The sequence below is a fragment of the Paramormyrops kingsleyae genome, chromosome 17 (genome assembly GCF_048594095.1).
Source record: "Paramormyrops kingsleyae isolate MSU_618 chromosome 17, PKINGS_0.4, whole genome shotgun sequence".
NCBI classification, from domain to species: domain Eukaryota; kingdom Metazoa; phylum Chordata; class Actinopteri; order Osteoglossiformes; family Mormyridae; genus Paramormyrops; species Paramormyrops kingsleyae.
Genome location: NC_132813.1, coordinates 13,162,845 through 13,179,425, shown reverse-complemented (window position 1 = coordinate 13,179,425; position 16,581 = coordinate 13,162,845). Strand labels below are relative to the sequence as shown.

The following is a 16,581-nucleotide window of genomic DNA, read 5'->3' as shown; positions in this document are numbered from 1 at the left end:
GTATAAACCGATAGGCGGCTTTGAGCACAGGGGACTAAAGCAGTGTGCTGTAAGTGCTCACAGCCAGTCTGTCAGCCACTGTCAGGATACGGATTTCATGTTTACTGCCGCCATTATTCCGGCTTGCAGATTTCACACAGCCAAGGCCACCATGTGTCATGTGTGGCCACTTCGTCACCCCGTCTCTTCATCTCCATCCTTGAGAGAATCTGCCGGATGCCTGCGGGATGGCGATGGCGGTTTGGCTGTCTCGGTCGACATTTGGTGCTTACCGGATGGAGCTGTCCATGGAGAGAAAGCGAGTCCGTGCGAGAGAGATCTGCTTCTGTCCCTAGAGTGGGCTGTCCTTTACCGTAAGCGTGCTAATTCCCTTCCTATGGTCCTATTTCATGTTTATTTGCAAATTTGTCTGAGTCCTTTGTCTCAATATGTTTGCTTTACCAGCACACTCAGTCTGTTCTGCTGGGGAATATCGTATGTGATATTTGATATTTGTATATATATGATATCAGGCCTATTGACAAACTCATTGCACTAATAGCAGGATCCAGGAGAGCTGTTTCTTCAGAATGACTGTGCAGTCGGGAAAACCGGGGTATAATTATTACTTTCCATCTGAGAGAAATGTGTATGTGTGCCGTATTCAGATAGGACCACAAATGAGGTAGAACAGGGATCAAGCCTTTAAATTAATCAAGGAGGGATCTTCTCTTACTTTGCATAAGTTCTTTGTTAAAACAGGATCTCATTTAAATGTTGCTTGGAAAAAAAGGAATATGTGTCCAAAACTGAGCGTAAGAGCACTGAAACACAGCCAGGTAGGTCTGTGTGGGTGACACTGGCAGGAGGCCGAACTGTCAGCCATCCGTCATCGTGAAGGTGACGCTTCAGAGGCGCTCCCTCTGTGGGATGGCATTGGGCTCGGCGAGGCTCTGTGTCTGAGTTCTGCACAGTTCTGTATCGCTACTTGTAGACGACTTCATGGATGTGATTTGCAAGCAAGAGACTTGCCATCTTGTCCCTCCGTCTGTCCATCCGTCTTCTAACCCTGGCAAATGAAACTGGAGAGCAGAACGCAAAGTGCCATCATGCATTGAGAAACATCTCCGAAAGGTTTTAAATAAATAAAGCATTTCTTAAGATAGCTTCTTAAGGTGCATATGCACTTAGAATGTGTGAGAGTAGACATCTCTCCTCGAGCCAGCCGGCCCGGGAGCCTGTGGAGTGGACATCACCCGGACGCTGCACTCCACACATACAGTTCATGCAGATGTTCTCCCTTCCCGCTCGATCTGCCGCCGTTCAGGAGGATCCCCGGGAAGTCACCGGCGTGCAGGTTGACCTGTGACTAATTTGTCACCTTCCTGCGTGGGACCCCACACGTAACGATGACACTGTGTGAGAGTGGAATCCCCACGTTTGGCGCACGATGCCTACATGCACACGTCACACTCCCCATGCTCAATGGGCTTTGCTGCCAGAATTCTCCACCTTTCCAAAATATTAAATAACACCAAACCTTAAATACACTGATGGGGAAAAAAAGGCTCATTCCCTGATTACCCAAATAGTGCCTGTATGGCATCAGACGGAGGCTTACGTTGCCAGGTTTTAAAAGCTATCAGAGCGGTACGGCAGTACAGGAGTGACTGAGAGGCGGTCTAGTCTTATTTCAGATGTCAAATCCTAAGCAGGATGGCAGTTTTGTAAGATGGCATTATGGAGATCCTGGATGCAGTCAGCTGTTCACTGCTGAAATGCTGATTTTGATGTCCTTGTTATTGTCAGGACTGACAGGGGGGCGTTTTCCCGAAATAACACTCTTGATGGACACGTCACAGATGATTGTTGAAGGTTTATTTGCTTTGTCCGGGGATGGTCTTGCCTGAACAAGTTATCCTGTCATGTAGCGTGTGTTCAGGGAAGAAGGAGGGGCTGATGAAACTCTGAAAGGTGAAAGGATGCTGTATGATCTTTTAGGATGCTTTTAGGCAGGTGTTCCACTTTGTGTGAAGAGTAATGAAGTATTTGAATGATGTAAGCAGGTGGAGCCCTTCGGTCATGTGTGACGGTGTGACTCGAACCCTCGGGGTAGCAGCGCTCTTTAGGAAGCTCATTCATGGGAGCGCCAGTCCCCCTCAGACAGGCGCGCCCTGGACGTTGAGGATGGTCGGATGATCAGCGTTTAGCCGTCGTCAGACACAATAGCACGACTGCTCGCATCCAGTGTCACCATGGCAACAGATCTCCCCTGCGCCAGACGCTATGTAGCCGGGTGGACCGGGCGTGGCGGTCCTGGTGGACGAGCCTCTGTGCTCGGTCCTGATGGGCTGTTTTCACAGATACCGTTCTCTGGGGCCCTAGAGAGAGGTGCCTGTGCCGGGCGCCAAACACCATAGGCCCCTGGAAATTCTCGGTGATCGCTGGTGCTCTAAGAGAGCCCTCCTCCTCCTCGTCCATTCCAGTGAAATGTTAAGCTACGTGACGACGCTCTCACGACGATCTGGGTCGCTTCATCGGGTCCAGCATGTGAACCGCAATCTTAACGTAATCGTTGCTGCTATTTATAGGAAACAACCAGCTTATCTAAACTAACCGCTTTTATGGTCCACGAAACTAATGACAGTCATTAGAAAAGAAAATGTTTACATTAATGACAATTACACCAAGGGGCAAAGCAGTTTAACACCAATTTAATGAAGTTTAATCCAGTTAAGTTAATTTGATTTCAGTTAGCTAACTACCAAAGTGCCTGCAGGGGGTAATTCTTTCACTAAATGGTGTAAATATCCGGAAGGTTTCTCTACAAGTATATCAACGATGTCCATTGATATTCATTAAATCGGCAAAATGTTTCCCGATCTGTAAATTTGATTTCTGTAGCTAATACTGTCAGGCTCCCCGCCTTCTTTAATATTCTGTGGTAACTATATAATGTATGAAATATCTTACACGCATATGTACATTAAGAATTTACAGGTTACCCATAGTTTCTGAAAGGGCATCATTTGCAGATTTATCCTCTTGTATATGGTCTGTTTCTGTTAAATGGCTCCTTTCAAATTATTTGCACACCATTTATGAAAACTGTTCCAGATCCCTTTCCCTGTGGGGAGCATCGTGCCTAGAGACCTGTATCGTAGCAGACCTCATCTCGTAACGTGTTGTAAATTGCTGATGGGATCTCGGAGATAAGGCGGCCCTGGATGGTCACTCGCCGCGATGCTCACCGGCTGCGGCCCGTCCTGCTGTCCCTGTCGTGTTTTACAGCTCGTCCCATCGATTGATGAACACATTGCCTGAGCACGTATCTATGTGCTTTTCCAGAACATCCCGATTATTTGCATTATTATTAGTATTCTTACTCAGCATAACTGAAGCTTTGCTGGAGTGAAACCTAAATAAATTTGTCCCTCAACATCTGTAAGACAATCGTATTTATGTCTGGGGTTTCAATTAGTGCTTTGGCAGGAAAACCCAATCACAACTGATAGCCTTTGGAGACCTGCATTGATCGGTTATTTAAAGAGCCTGGATTGTGTATAATTTTTCATTGTCATCTGTCTCTCACATCTTCTCTGTAAAATCTCTACTCTGTAGCATCTCTATTTCATCTTGTTGTTTCTTCTTGTTCGAGTCGTCTTGCTTCTTCTTTGAGACAAAAACAAAATTACATATGTGTTGTATTTATTTGTGGTTGTTGGCATGCTAATTGTTTGCGTTTGTCATATTATTGTAGGATCACTTGAATGTTTTCATGCTGCTACAGCGTCGTGTCGTTTCTAGATGCTGTGGGAGTAGATTGGTTTTATCAGAAGCGTTTTCTCTTTAATCTGCTCCCGTATTTCCTCCTGTACATTTCAAGGTCTGTGCTATACGGTACTTATATATGTGCATCTCATCCTGCAAAGTTCCTCAACAGAAACAGCCACTACCTCTGTGTTTATCGTACATTTTCAAAAAATGAAATTTAATATATTATTTTTTATCATTAGTGCTCAGACTGTAATTTTATGAATAACTTATCTACCAACTAGAAAGGGTATGTTTCATATAAACAAATGCATTATATTCCAATTAAAAATATTATCTAAAACATTATTATCCCGAGAATTGTACTTGAAATAAAATAATGTTACAAACTTGAATGCATGCTTTAAAATTGCTCTTTTAATATCTTTTAATAGTCCTTTTCCATTTTGGAATTTATTTAAACTTTTCTAACATCAGAAAGATTCACATTATTGAGTTTCGCTCCAGTAGTTTCTACTGCTAATTGAAAATGTTTCATTAAAGGAAAGCGGAAGCTTAATTACAAATGGTGCTTGATAAAAATTAAAAGTCTGCCATGATGAAAATGAGAGTCGACTTTTCCTTCAGCAGAGGGCCCTTTGCTGCTGTCTACTGCACATGCCAGATGCATTTTCCAGTCTGTGTTTGAGGTTGTTTATGGGTTTACCCTATAAACTGATAGAGCTGATTTCTATGGACACTGGAAGCCTAAAAGAGGCATGTCGAATTCAGGTCCTGTGCGGCTCTGTATCTGTGAGTCTTCTGAAGACTGGCCGGGTTTGAAGAGGCTTTTTCTGGGACTCAGAGATGAAACATGAGCAGGTTGCAGGTATCTGGGTCTTTGCTGATGGCGCCGACAGAGAGGGCCGCCTGCAGGACCTTCCCGGAATGAGGGTAACACCCCTTATTTCTGGCCCAAGACATTTCACTTTTTATCACTCATGAATATTCAGTACAGGCGATACAGCATCGTGTTCCTGGGTACAGCAAAAATACACCAAAAATGCACCAAATTGAAGTTGTGGGAAAGTCGTACTGTCCTGCACCCCCTGGGCCATTTCCAAAGTGTTCAGAAATAATTTACAGGAAAAGTAAGGCCAGTTAAGGTCAAAACCCTCAAACTGCTTAGGGTTTGGCTGGTTTTCCGCCAGTTTGGAAACACAGGGATTCGGTGTAATCTGGCACTATGATCCTCGTAAAAATCAGCGTGTTAAGAGATTATTTGCTAAATCCTTCTAAATCAAGGTGCAATGTTCGTGCCAGAGTATTCCTATCAAATCCATAAATCAAATCAAGGTGTGCTTTTTATGACAGTATTTATAGCAAAGCCCTTCCAGATCAAGGTAGTAATGCTCATGAGCAACTTTCATACCACATCTCTACAAATCAAGCCTTCTACATGGTTCTAAGCACTTTGGTTCAAAGAGTGTTAAAAGGCGTAATCATTGGGTGGTAAATGATAAACTGACAGGCTGATTCTTGTTGTGAAGGCAGTGGGGGCACCTGGCCACCCTTCCGGAACCGCTGCCTGGCCATCAAAGTGACTGCCATTAGTGAAAGGCTCCCTCGGACTGGAATCTCATAGACGTCTGAAATGTGATATTCGGTTAAACCACATAGCTTTGAGATTTCACAGTAGTAAAAGACAGTAAGGACTACTTTTAATGTATATATTTCATTTTTGGTGCTTTCCTTTTTAATGAGTATTCAGCTGTGTGTAAAACCTTACCCACAGTTAAAAGGCCTGTCGCTTTAAGAGGTCGGCACACCTTCACAGACTACAACCAAGACATTTTCAAGGAAGGAAATGAGATACTCTCATATTAAAGACCCTGGCTTCCGTCTGTGCTGAAATAAAATATTCACCAGATGTAATATAATTTAGAGATCTGATTTTTCTGTAAGTGAGCCAAGGTCTAATCTCCTCTAATGGAAGCACTTTCTGTATCTTGCATGGATTATTGTCGGTGTCAGGCTGAGGCCAGGATCGGCAGGCAGGCAGTTCTCCCAGTTCGGATCACTGCTGATGACACGGTGTCCTGTAAGTGTGACAGCACTCTGCCTGTGAATCAGTTCAAGTTTGTTCTGCCAGCTGGGAGCATTTGCTCATGGCGCATTGTGTCACACGTACGCGTGAAGCAGTTTGTAAGTTGCTGCGTGACTCTTCGTCTAACTCTGCTCGGATGGTAAGCAGGCACCCAGCTCCCTGACATCCCGCCACAGCCTGGGAGCCTGGACTCGGACATCAGGATGGATGCTGATTCTTGGTTTGTTTTCCCAGAAGCCAGTGATCGTGAGCGGAATAATAAGGACTTCAGGGATTTGAAAACACCTTTTGGTTAAGAAAAACATTTACTTTTTTATTCTAACCTTGAGAACAGGAGTCTTTTTTATATTTTTATTGGGTTTATATCTCTGATTTTCTTTCCTGAGTTCCCTTTGTTGTTGCCTATCAATGTTTGCTGAGTGTTAATATGCTGCAGACTATCCCCTATAGACAACTTTAACGTGAAGGTTTTTTTTTTTTTTTTTTTAAAGCGAAATCTGGAAGTCTGTGTCTGTTTATAGCCGGTAAGGTGAAGAGGCCGGTAATCAGTTCTGAAGCTCCTAATTGCCTACTGACATATTATGGGATGTTCTGCGCCCTAAGGCACACCCACCATGCCCCAGGTGATCTGTCACTAATAGTCTCTGGTTTCCAGGTATCTTCTATTGCAATCAATGCCTTTATGTGCCCTTTGTCAGATCAGAAAATGTGATCCCTGTTATCCAATGTCGCAATGTAAAAAAGCCAAAGGTTGTGTATGAGACTGGATTTAAAGCACTCTTTAAATCTTTGAAAAATGACCAGATATGTTTGCGTCTTTATTGCTGATTTTGTTCGCGCCTCTTGTCAGTATGCCTAGATATTACGTCGAAGTGTAACCCACATTCAGTGCCGCTTCCTTTCTCATCCCCTCCTTTTATTCCGCTGGGAAGCATGTATTCAAACAGTTGCTACCAAATGAGCAGTTAATCACTACATCTCCTTGGCACATAAAATGATCATTCTGCATTTAATGCCTCTGTAGCTGGATTGCTGTTACAAACACACTTTAATCTCCCAGTTCTCTGCCCTTCTTTCCTCCTCGGTTGATTTAAAAAGTCTAGCATTGTTTTATCATTTAATTTTCCAGAGGGACTAAGAATTATGTTTTTCAATAGATGTTCTTGTTTTAAACAGTTCTTCTAATTTGTTTATATTACTGTACAATTACTATATATGCATGAAGAAACCAAAATAATCCCACTATAGTTTCCTTTGAATGACTTGTTTTGTGTCTCGCTAAGTAAAGCAGTGTTTTACCAGAACACGCAAGTGGTTTGCATGCTTTGAATCGAGGGCCCGAATGCACCTGCACCACAGTCAGTGTGCTTCTCCGAAAAACTGACAGGCCAGATGTGCGAGAGATCGGCGCTGGGGAGGCTGTACCTCCCCTCCTGACCCAAAAACGTCGGCGCTTTCTTTAGCATTCCTGCATCATGGGGAGAGCCCGCCGGAGGACTTTCTTTATGGTGATTAATCTGTTTGATCTGGTTGTTGACTTTCCCCGCTTGTTTGTAAACATCCCAAATTTGTAAGAGGCTACTAACAGCGGCGTGCTGGAGTTACAAGGGGTAGAGGTGGGGTGGGGGGTATTAAAATGACCCTGCCGTCATGTACTGTAAGCATAACGCCGGTATGTGAAAATCAGGAGCGTTGCAGAGCATTTCCAGAACACTCTCTCTCTTCAGAAAACAATATCTGAAATATTCCTCAAACATAAATAATGATTGTTCAGTGCAGTGTCTTATCCTTGCATATCCTTCATCTCTAACACTGTCGAGTGTAAGGGGTGACTTGTTTGAATGACACTGGCTAGAGTAATTTCAGCACTCATGGTGAAATAGGACTTTATGTATTGGGACTTGGGTTTGGCCCTGTGAAATAAATGCAGTCAGCCAATAAATAGGACAGCACAATTAAACCAGAGCCTGGCACACTGCAGCAACACACGTCCGCTCTTATTTTTGGAGTTTCAAATGATCTTGTTAATAAGAGGCTGCGCTATGTTTCCAGACCACACAGGCAATGTCAACTTGTGCCATTAATCACTGCTGGGAAAGAGCACATGTGTCCGATCTTGTGACATCAGTTAGTGTAAATTTAGCTGGCTCCACCCCTGGGGGCTTTTCATCAGCCCCACAACTTTAAATGCAGCTGGAGATCCTCTAGTGTCAAAAGCACCACAGGATCCTGCAAACGTTCCATTTTGTCATGTGGACTCGTTTGCCAGAACTCTCCAGTGATCTCACCCTGTTCTTTTCGTTATTATTCGGACAAACGTTTCGCCATTCGATTCTCATTTACATGCTTCCGTTCTGGAGAAGTTCAGCTAATTAACTCCAGAAAGTGTTGTTTCTCAGTAGGTGACACCATTGTGTCGCTAGGGTCCGTAGCGGCATCAGCTGCGATCACACTTCGTGGCCAGAAGGTGGGCAGGGTGGGTGACGTCTGAGGCAGATGGGACTCCGTTTTAAATGTTTTCAGAGTGATTCGTTGAAAATATTTACTTTTAATCCTTTAAAGGATAGTTTTGGTTAAATAAGCTAGTAAGTGTCCTTCATAGGAACACCACCCGCCCTTCATGGAATCATCACCCGCCCTTCATTGGAAGAATCCATCCTTCATGGAATCACCACTCGCCCTTCATCGGAAAATGACCTGCTCTTCATCAGAACACCACCCATCCATCATCGGAACACCACCCATCCATCATGGTATCAGCACCTGCTCTTCATCAGAACACCACCCGTCCATCATCGGAACACCACCTGTCCATTATCAGAACACCACCTGTCCTTCATGGGATCAGTCCCCACCCTTCACTGGAACACCACCCATCTTTCATAGCATCAGCACCCGTCCATCATTGAAACAACACCTGCTCTTTATGGGATCAGCCTGTCATGTTTATGTCAGGTTCACTTCTCTATGCATCTTTCATGTATATATTTCACACATAAGCCATACAGCTGTGAGTTGGATATAGCCCTTCCCCACGATAAATATTTTAAGTACCTTTTCTAACCTCATCAAACCATCACAAGCGATGACCTACGTGCACATTTTGATGAAGTCTGTGAAGAATTTTTAATGAGGGCCAAATTACGTGAGAAGTAATGAGCTCTCTTACCCTCTGAAGCCCAGTTTTGAAAATAATGGAATCAACCAGAACAATCTTTTCAGCAAGAAAAGCACGTGTCATTACGCTTTAGTGTCAGCTGAAGACACTCGATATGACTTTCAGAACATCGTAAGTCACATCGGAGTCGATCGTTCAGATGGGGACTGAGAGCACATATTTATGATTAAACCCAAGGCCTTGTCAGATGCCAGCCCAAACCAACAGCAGAACTTCAGAAACTTCTTTTTCCCAGGGACAAACACCCTTGCCTTGCGGCGAATGGCCCCTCAGAGCATGTGTGTGGAAAAAAAAGTCCCACTGATTACAGTCCAGAAGCCTCAGCTGCCTCTTCTTGCTAGACCGTAAACAGATGTCAGAGCCTTTTAAAATAATGAACGACAGAATTTCGTTCCTTGTTTTAATTACCTATTTATTAAATGCCAAGCCTGTCCTTCTTAAGACACATTAAAGCCTTAAATATGACCCGGTAGCTGCAGACCGGCCGCTTCTCTGACTGCTGTGATTTACTCCCCACTAATTGCATCACTCCCTTCCGTACGTTTTTATCCCTGCTATCTAAGATAAAATGCATCCAGTCCACAGTAAACGCAGGATCAGATTCAGTAACACTTTACTTGACGGTGCACAAATAATGTAGCATTAAGCTATTTCTTATATATTAATTAACCAAAAACTAAGTCTTAGTTACATACTGACCTCATCTTAATTTATCATTAATGAATTGTGACAGATTTTATCAAGCATTTACTATATTTGCTACTATATCTAATTCTGTAAACTTTCGTGAACTACTGAAGGGACTACTTAAGAAACAAGTCATGAATATTACGTTAAATACTGATCTCATGCTAATTCATCATTAATGAATCATGATGCATGTTTAATCTCATGCAGATACACTATTTGTTACTATATCTGTTAATTCTGTGAACCCTTTTTGAACAATTCAAGGAACTACTGAAGGAGCAAGTCATAACAGGTTAAATACTGATCTCATGCTTGTTCATTATTAATGCATCATGATGTATCTTTCATCACAAGCACTGACTATATTTGTTCATGATTTGTTCATGATTTGTACTTCTGTAGTAGCTGAATTATTGCTAAGTATTTGTGCCTCGTCAAGTAAAGTGTTACCTCAAATTCTCGTTAATCCCAGTTGCCGTCGGCTCTCCATATGATTGGCAGGTGACCCTCGTCAGTTGAGCTATGATATATGATCCCGTCCGCTTGTGCCCCGGGGACATATATAAGAGCTTAAGAGATTTTTGCTGTCCCCAGCAGATCGATTTCCCGCTCATTTGAATAATGGACTTTCGGTTTCGCCTGAGAGTATCTTGCCGCTGTGCGATGACCCTTTTAAGACCGCCATCTTCACGCCCCGACACTGAGGGCTCACGGTTCACTCCGCTTCTCTGGCCTGTCAGTCAGCCAAGAGAGTCTTCCGTCTATCTGCAGGAAGACGTGGCAGAGCCACTCCTCGGCGCGACCTGAGGTTAAGTGTTGCCAGGTATCTATTTCCTCCCGCCATCTGCCATGCTCGGCGCCTCCTGCTGGAGATGCCTGCTGTCACGTTGGCTGCCGCGCAGATGTTCCTCATCTCTGGGAGAAGCTGCACACCATGACCTCAAGATCACCTCCAAAGAGGAGCCTCTCCATCGCCCTCTGATTTATAGGTCTACTTTTGGGTCTGTAAAATGTCGGGGGCAAAATTGTAGATGAAGTACAACCTGCAGATCTTTTAGGACAGGGCTAAATCATGGTCCTAAAGGGCTGAGCACTGCTGATTTTCCAGCCTTCCTTTACCTGGGAGCCAGTTTTGAAGCCTCTGCACCCAATCAGAAGCAGAAGTTATTAAACAAAGTAGGTGGGAGAACTGAAAACATGCCTGGATTTGGAATTGGGGTTTAAATTTGAAGAGCCCTATTTTAGTAGTGATGGCTGACTAGCCCTTCAGAGGAGCTGGTTTTCTTCGTCTTTACAAACGGACAGTTTCTGCTGTGACACGCCAGCGCAATTAAACATGGAGTTTCGTAAACCTTAGACCAGTGGTCACCAACTGGCAGACTCCAGATTTTGGACACCTTGGACCTTGGATTTCTGTTGCTGATGGAATTTTGGTACTAATTGGAGACCCCTGTTTCAGACCTTCTTCCAGTTTGACTTAAGGAACTTGTCCACTCTTTCTGCCATGAGTTTGGGCCCTATGCAGCCAAGCTGTCATTAAGCTCTCAGAAACTCCTGAACATGTATTCTGCATTTCTTTTTTGCGTCTTCTCAACAGAGTGGATTGGAAACACTGTCAGTTTGCAATAAGCTCGCGGCCGAATTGCCTTCCGTGCTCGATCGATGGCTCCTGTTGATCTGGCTGTCGGGCCCCATCTGGGTGAGGCACTTGCTATGCAATAATCGGTCATTTCTGGACTCTCTGAGACCAGCGGGACCCCGTGGAGACAGAGCAGCCCATTAGATGCAGCTCTCAGCGGGAGCGCCAGGATAAAAAGGCACCGACAGATGCAGATGAAAAAGTATGATGTTTTAACAAGGAGGCAGGACTTTTGGGGGCAGTACACCTAATGGGGTGGGTATTGGGGGGCCATTAATGCCAGACCCGTCTATAGAAAGGAGGCTGTCATCATGCAGGAAAAATGAAGCGTACGTGCAGCTTGGGGTATCGGCCCTCCGAGGAAAGGGTTACTGCGAGGAGAAAAATCAGCCCGCTTGATAAATGACCTCACCCATGTGCCGCCTTCCAGCAGTCAGCAAGAACTGCTCTTTGAAGGTCAAATTCACAGTCTCCTGACTGGCTTTGCTAAAAATGCACCCTTTTCCGAGAATGTTCTGGAAGCACCTGGCTACTGGGAGCAGGGACCCCCTGCTCCTGTTGCCCCCGCTTGCTCTCTGACATTTGTCTCCAGGGAATTTGTATCTGCCACAATGTTTCATTCTCACAGTTTGCTGTTGTTGACGCATTTGAACCTTAGTTAATAGGCACTTTTCACATTAAATTCCTTTCTCCTCAGTGGCCCAGCCAAACGCAGAGAAATACACTAAGAGCACGGCGTATATCAAGCCACTTATGGCGCCTCTCACAGAACATTGCAGTTAGTGTTACTCTTTACAGCATTGTGTGAAAGAAACTGTGTGCATCATTAAGAACATAAGTTTACAAACGAGAGGAGGCCATTTGTCCCATCAAGCTCGCTTGGGGAGAGCTTAACTAATAGCTCAGAGTTCTTAAAATCTTATCTAGCTCTGATTTGAAGGAACCCAGGCTTTTTTGTTTGCACTACACTAACAGGAAGACTATTCCCTACTCTAACTACACACTATCTAAAGAAGTGCTTTCTCCAATACATTTTAAAATGTTCTCATGCTAATTTCCACCTATGGCCATGAGTTCAAGTATTTAAAGTAATATTGAAGTCGCCATTTGGCTTAACAGTACCAGACCTGTTAGAATTTTATATGCATTTATATACATGGATCACGTCCCCCTTTAGTCTCCTGAACAGATTCAGCTCAGCTAACCTTAAGACATTCCACTAAGACCAGGAATCATTCTTGTAGCCCTACGTTGCACCTTTTCCAAAGCAGCAATGTCCTTTTTAAGGTATGGTGAACAAACCTACACAATGAATTGTACCATGGAATTGTATAATCTTAGCATCACCTCCCTTGACTTAAACTACACACATCTAGAGAGGTAACCCAACATCCTATCAGCCTTTTTTATTGCTTCCCCAATTAGTTTCTCTGATAATAGTCTTTTCATATGGTCTGCGTACTGTGTATATTCTTTAGTGATGGTCACGAGAAGATTCTGCCTCCGATACCGCTGATGGACGATGTTTCTGAAAAGCTGCGTGGTCCTTCTCAGATGAGACATTCTTCTCCCCTGGCATCAGCTAGCACCTCCTTGAACTTGACTGGACGAAGGCTTTAAGTGTTTAAGTACTTTTATGTTTTTTATTTTCCAACAGCGGGATGGTGTTTGACCGTGATTCTACTGGACGTACAGCTGGAATGTGGATGAACAGATGGATGACTGTGTTTCATGCTGCGCTTATTCATTGTGAGGAATCCAGATTTGGACCTGTTACTTTGGGAGTTTTATATTTCCTGCGGGTACACAGTAGTGTTTCATGAGGAAGCAAAAAGTCTCGAAAAAGCAAAGACCTAATGTGAAATGATCACACCGGGCCTTTGGAGGTGAAGTATGACCTGTGAATGCGTGCGTGTCAAAGCGCACTGTCACCACATGGCCCTGCGATGGACCCCCACTCATCACACAAACACGAGGCAGTCTCCAGGGAAACCAGGGACAAACTGCTGCACTGACCTCCCAAGGTCCTCAGACCCCTTCCTGCACTTTGACCCCTGAAGCCCCCTTATCCTAAAGCCGCAAGGCGCGGGGGAGTGATGCTGCAGCTCACTGGGACGTTAGGAGGGGGAACGATTATTGACCCACATAATGTCTGCAATGATGGCTGTGATTACAGGATGCAATTAGTGTAGCTGAAATTGCATTACTAATTGTGATAAATTCCTCGATGCTTCCGGACGTCATGCAAGACAAGGCGACGTCTATTACTATAAACGAAGTGGGAGATGTAATTAATGTCGCGTCTCTTTCTTTTCCAGCCTGACTCAAGGTGTGCGCGGCTCCATTGTTCCGTGCGTGATAAAAATATTCATCACGTTGTGAGACGCCGGGACATCGTTCTGTCGGATCTCTGAAACTTTAATGTGTCTATTTTTAGGCTGTGGTATAAGGCAGCAGGGGAGGTCCACAATATCACCCAGGGATTGCTTGAAAAAAGACCAGAATGTTTAATTGTTGCCCAGCGATCCAGAACAATGTGTCCCCTCGCGCATGCATTGTGGCATTATCTTCCGAACAGCACGCATTCGTGTCACATGGAGAGATGGATGGGTGGGGCAGGCCAGTAATGTGCTGCGGACCTTTTTAACGTCATTCGTTCTGGAGAACGTCGTGAGTATCATCGCTTTGCTCGTGTTATGTTTTCGCCTGCTGCACGGTCCCTCAACGTTTGAGGGATCCACCCTGGCTTGTGTAAACACGAGCAGATCCTCGGTCGCTAGCTTGTTTCTCATCCAGCCTCATCCATTTTTAAAGGCTCGTTTGCAGAATCTCACACTTGACTAATAAGGGGTTCTCATTTGCATGCCCTGTGCACGGCGGAGTCAGATGTCTGAAGCGCTTGCCGGTGAACGCGGGACGTCGGGCCGGCTGGGTGAGCTCGGGGCGAGCGGAGAAAAGCAGGCACATTAATCATTTTTAATGTTACCTTTCAAATGTGGCCCGGCCCTGAAGCGCCCCCCCTCCTCCATGCCAACCTGGGTCATTGTAATTCCCGCCGCTGCCACCGTGCGCCGATCCGACCGCCTTGACACTGCCGGCATCTCCAGGGAGTCGCACGACGAGAGCGAAACACCGAGGGACACGGATGAGCGGCCGGGGCTCACGAAAATGCACGTGATTAAAACCTCGTTTGGGGAGAGATGGCGCACCTCCTCCTGCCTGTCTCCTCGCCAGTCAGAGGGTCCACTCCCAGTAAAAGGAGCAGAGCGGTACCGGTCCCGTTTCCGGCCTGCGGGCTGCTGCAGGCTTGCAGAGAGGCGGGTGTGCCTTTCATCTGACAGCAGCATCGATTCGCCACAGAATGACCTCCGACACTCGAAAGCTTTCAGGTTGTTTGAGGTGTTCCACTCTTCTGATAGGTAGGTTAGATTTTTTAATCATAAGGTGCAGTATCGGTGCTAATGGTGGTAGTATGACCTTTCTTGCTGGCTTCTGTGTTTGTTCCTTTGATAGGCAGATTCCTCTTACGTTGGTGTTTGTGCTGGGCCCTCAGAATCGGGCCCTCAGAATCTGCATGCGTTCCTGATGCGAGGTCCCTGTCCATAACAACCAGCTGTGCATGAGCAGCAGGAAAATTCAAACCCAAACCAAGCTGATCATATGCCCAGCAGAGTACACACACACACACACACAGAGACACACTGTATACACCAGCTCTGGATCTTGAATGCTATGCAGCTTGAAAAGGAAACCGACGGCAGCTTAACATCTGTGTGAGAAATTGTGGAAGGAAAAGAGGATCTGGGATCCACCTTTTGGATCATAATCTTCTCAGATGTTTGCTGAAGTGTGGACCCACTGAGGAGGCTTATGTGAAATGAATGGTCAGTCCATACAAAGATATGGTTACAAACGTGTGTGTGTGTGTGTGTGTATCTATGTGTGTACACCGATTTATCTGTAGTTGAAAGTCTGCAAAGACGCATGTAGGCGGGCAGGAGAACCATCAATGAGCTGTTTCCCTTTCTTATCCCCTCCTTCGTCCCGCTTGGGTGCAGGGGGGCCGCAGGTTGCACCCCCTGGATCACACTGTACACACTGGCTCTTCCTCTCACTTTGCCATAGGCTGAAGTGACTTCGGTCCATAGACCGCTTCCATCATGCCTTTCCCAGGTGCGAGAGAGAGAGTGCACACTGAGTATCACTCTATTTCCATTACAGCGTGTGTACACACACTCACATGGTCGCCCGCAATGACCTGGACATGGGGAGCAATTTCGGAGAGCTCGGTATCTACATCGGACCCGTGCAGCCGTGCAGGGTGGTGCTGCGGCAATAGTACAGCTGGACCGCCACGTGCAATCTGCCTGCTGCATTCTTACTGGCTTAATTTTTACCCTGCTTTACATTCAATGTACCACTTAACTGGACCTGTCATGTCAGGGCGTATCAGGGGAGGCTGTTCCGCAACACATCATTATTTTATATTCTGTTAATCGTGCAGACATTTTAACGTATGGCCTGCATAATTAAAATGCCATTTGCTGCCAGACTCTAGGTGACTTTTTCCAAATTCATGTCCATGGTTAATGACATCACAGTGTTATATAAAGGAAGCTGTATGTAGATTGTCCAAAAACTATTGCGTTCCTTATTTTACTTTAAAGTCATCAAATATGTAAATGTAATTCATTGTATGTCAGTGGTTTATATTGAGGTGGCACAAAATGAGTGTTACGGAGTGTTTGAATATGTTAAAATAACTGTAGATGCCCGTTTAAATGATGAAGGCAGATGTGAGCGTGTTGGATCTTACTCTCCCACACACTGTGGATTATGAGGACGTGAGGCTGGACGCACTGGACCCACATGCAGTGACATCAGCAGCCCAGGGGTCACAGCAGATGGCGGCTCTCCCCTCCCCGATCCCCTACACAAGGTTCCCCGTCATATGGCAGCCGGAGCTGGCCCCGTCTAAGCGCGTGAGACGTGCGTTTCCAGCTGCATGCATAATTTCACTGTGATGAAAGGTGCCGTGCTCCATTCAGGTGGGCTCTGTCTCACCGTGACGGAGATAATTGCCTGCAGTCCCGACCTGGGTAATTGTCTCCTGATTGAGGTCATCAGAACAATCAAGGCAGGGCTGGCAGACATAGGGGAGAGTGGGCAGGCAGAGGCGAGGAGAGGAGAAGAACTGGGCTGGAGAAGGAGCTGTCTGCCTGTGTGGGTCTGTGT

At 45.3% G+C, this 16,581-nt stretch overlaps 1 protein-coding gene across 5 annotated transcripts in view; it reads left to right on the top strand.

Moving 5' to 3' along the window:
• The window catches only part of cntn5 (contactin 5), a 159,423-nt gene that overhangs the window by 51,169 nt on the left and 91,673 nt on the right, over positions 1-16,581 (top strand). The window contains exon 3 of one of the 5 annotated variants that reach the window (XM_023807275.2): positions 13,004-13,095. The exons of 3 other annotated variants lie outside the window; for them this stretch is intronic. The gene's annotated coding sequence lies outside the window, so the exon portion shown is untranslated. Of the gene's footprint in view, positions 1-5,698; positions 6,463-13,003; positions 13,096-16,581 lie in introns of those variants that run through there. One more of the 5 variants, XM_072701281.1, reaches the window with a different exon arrangement.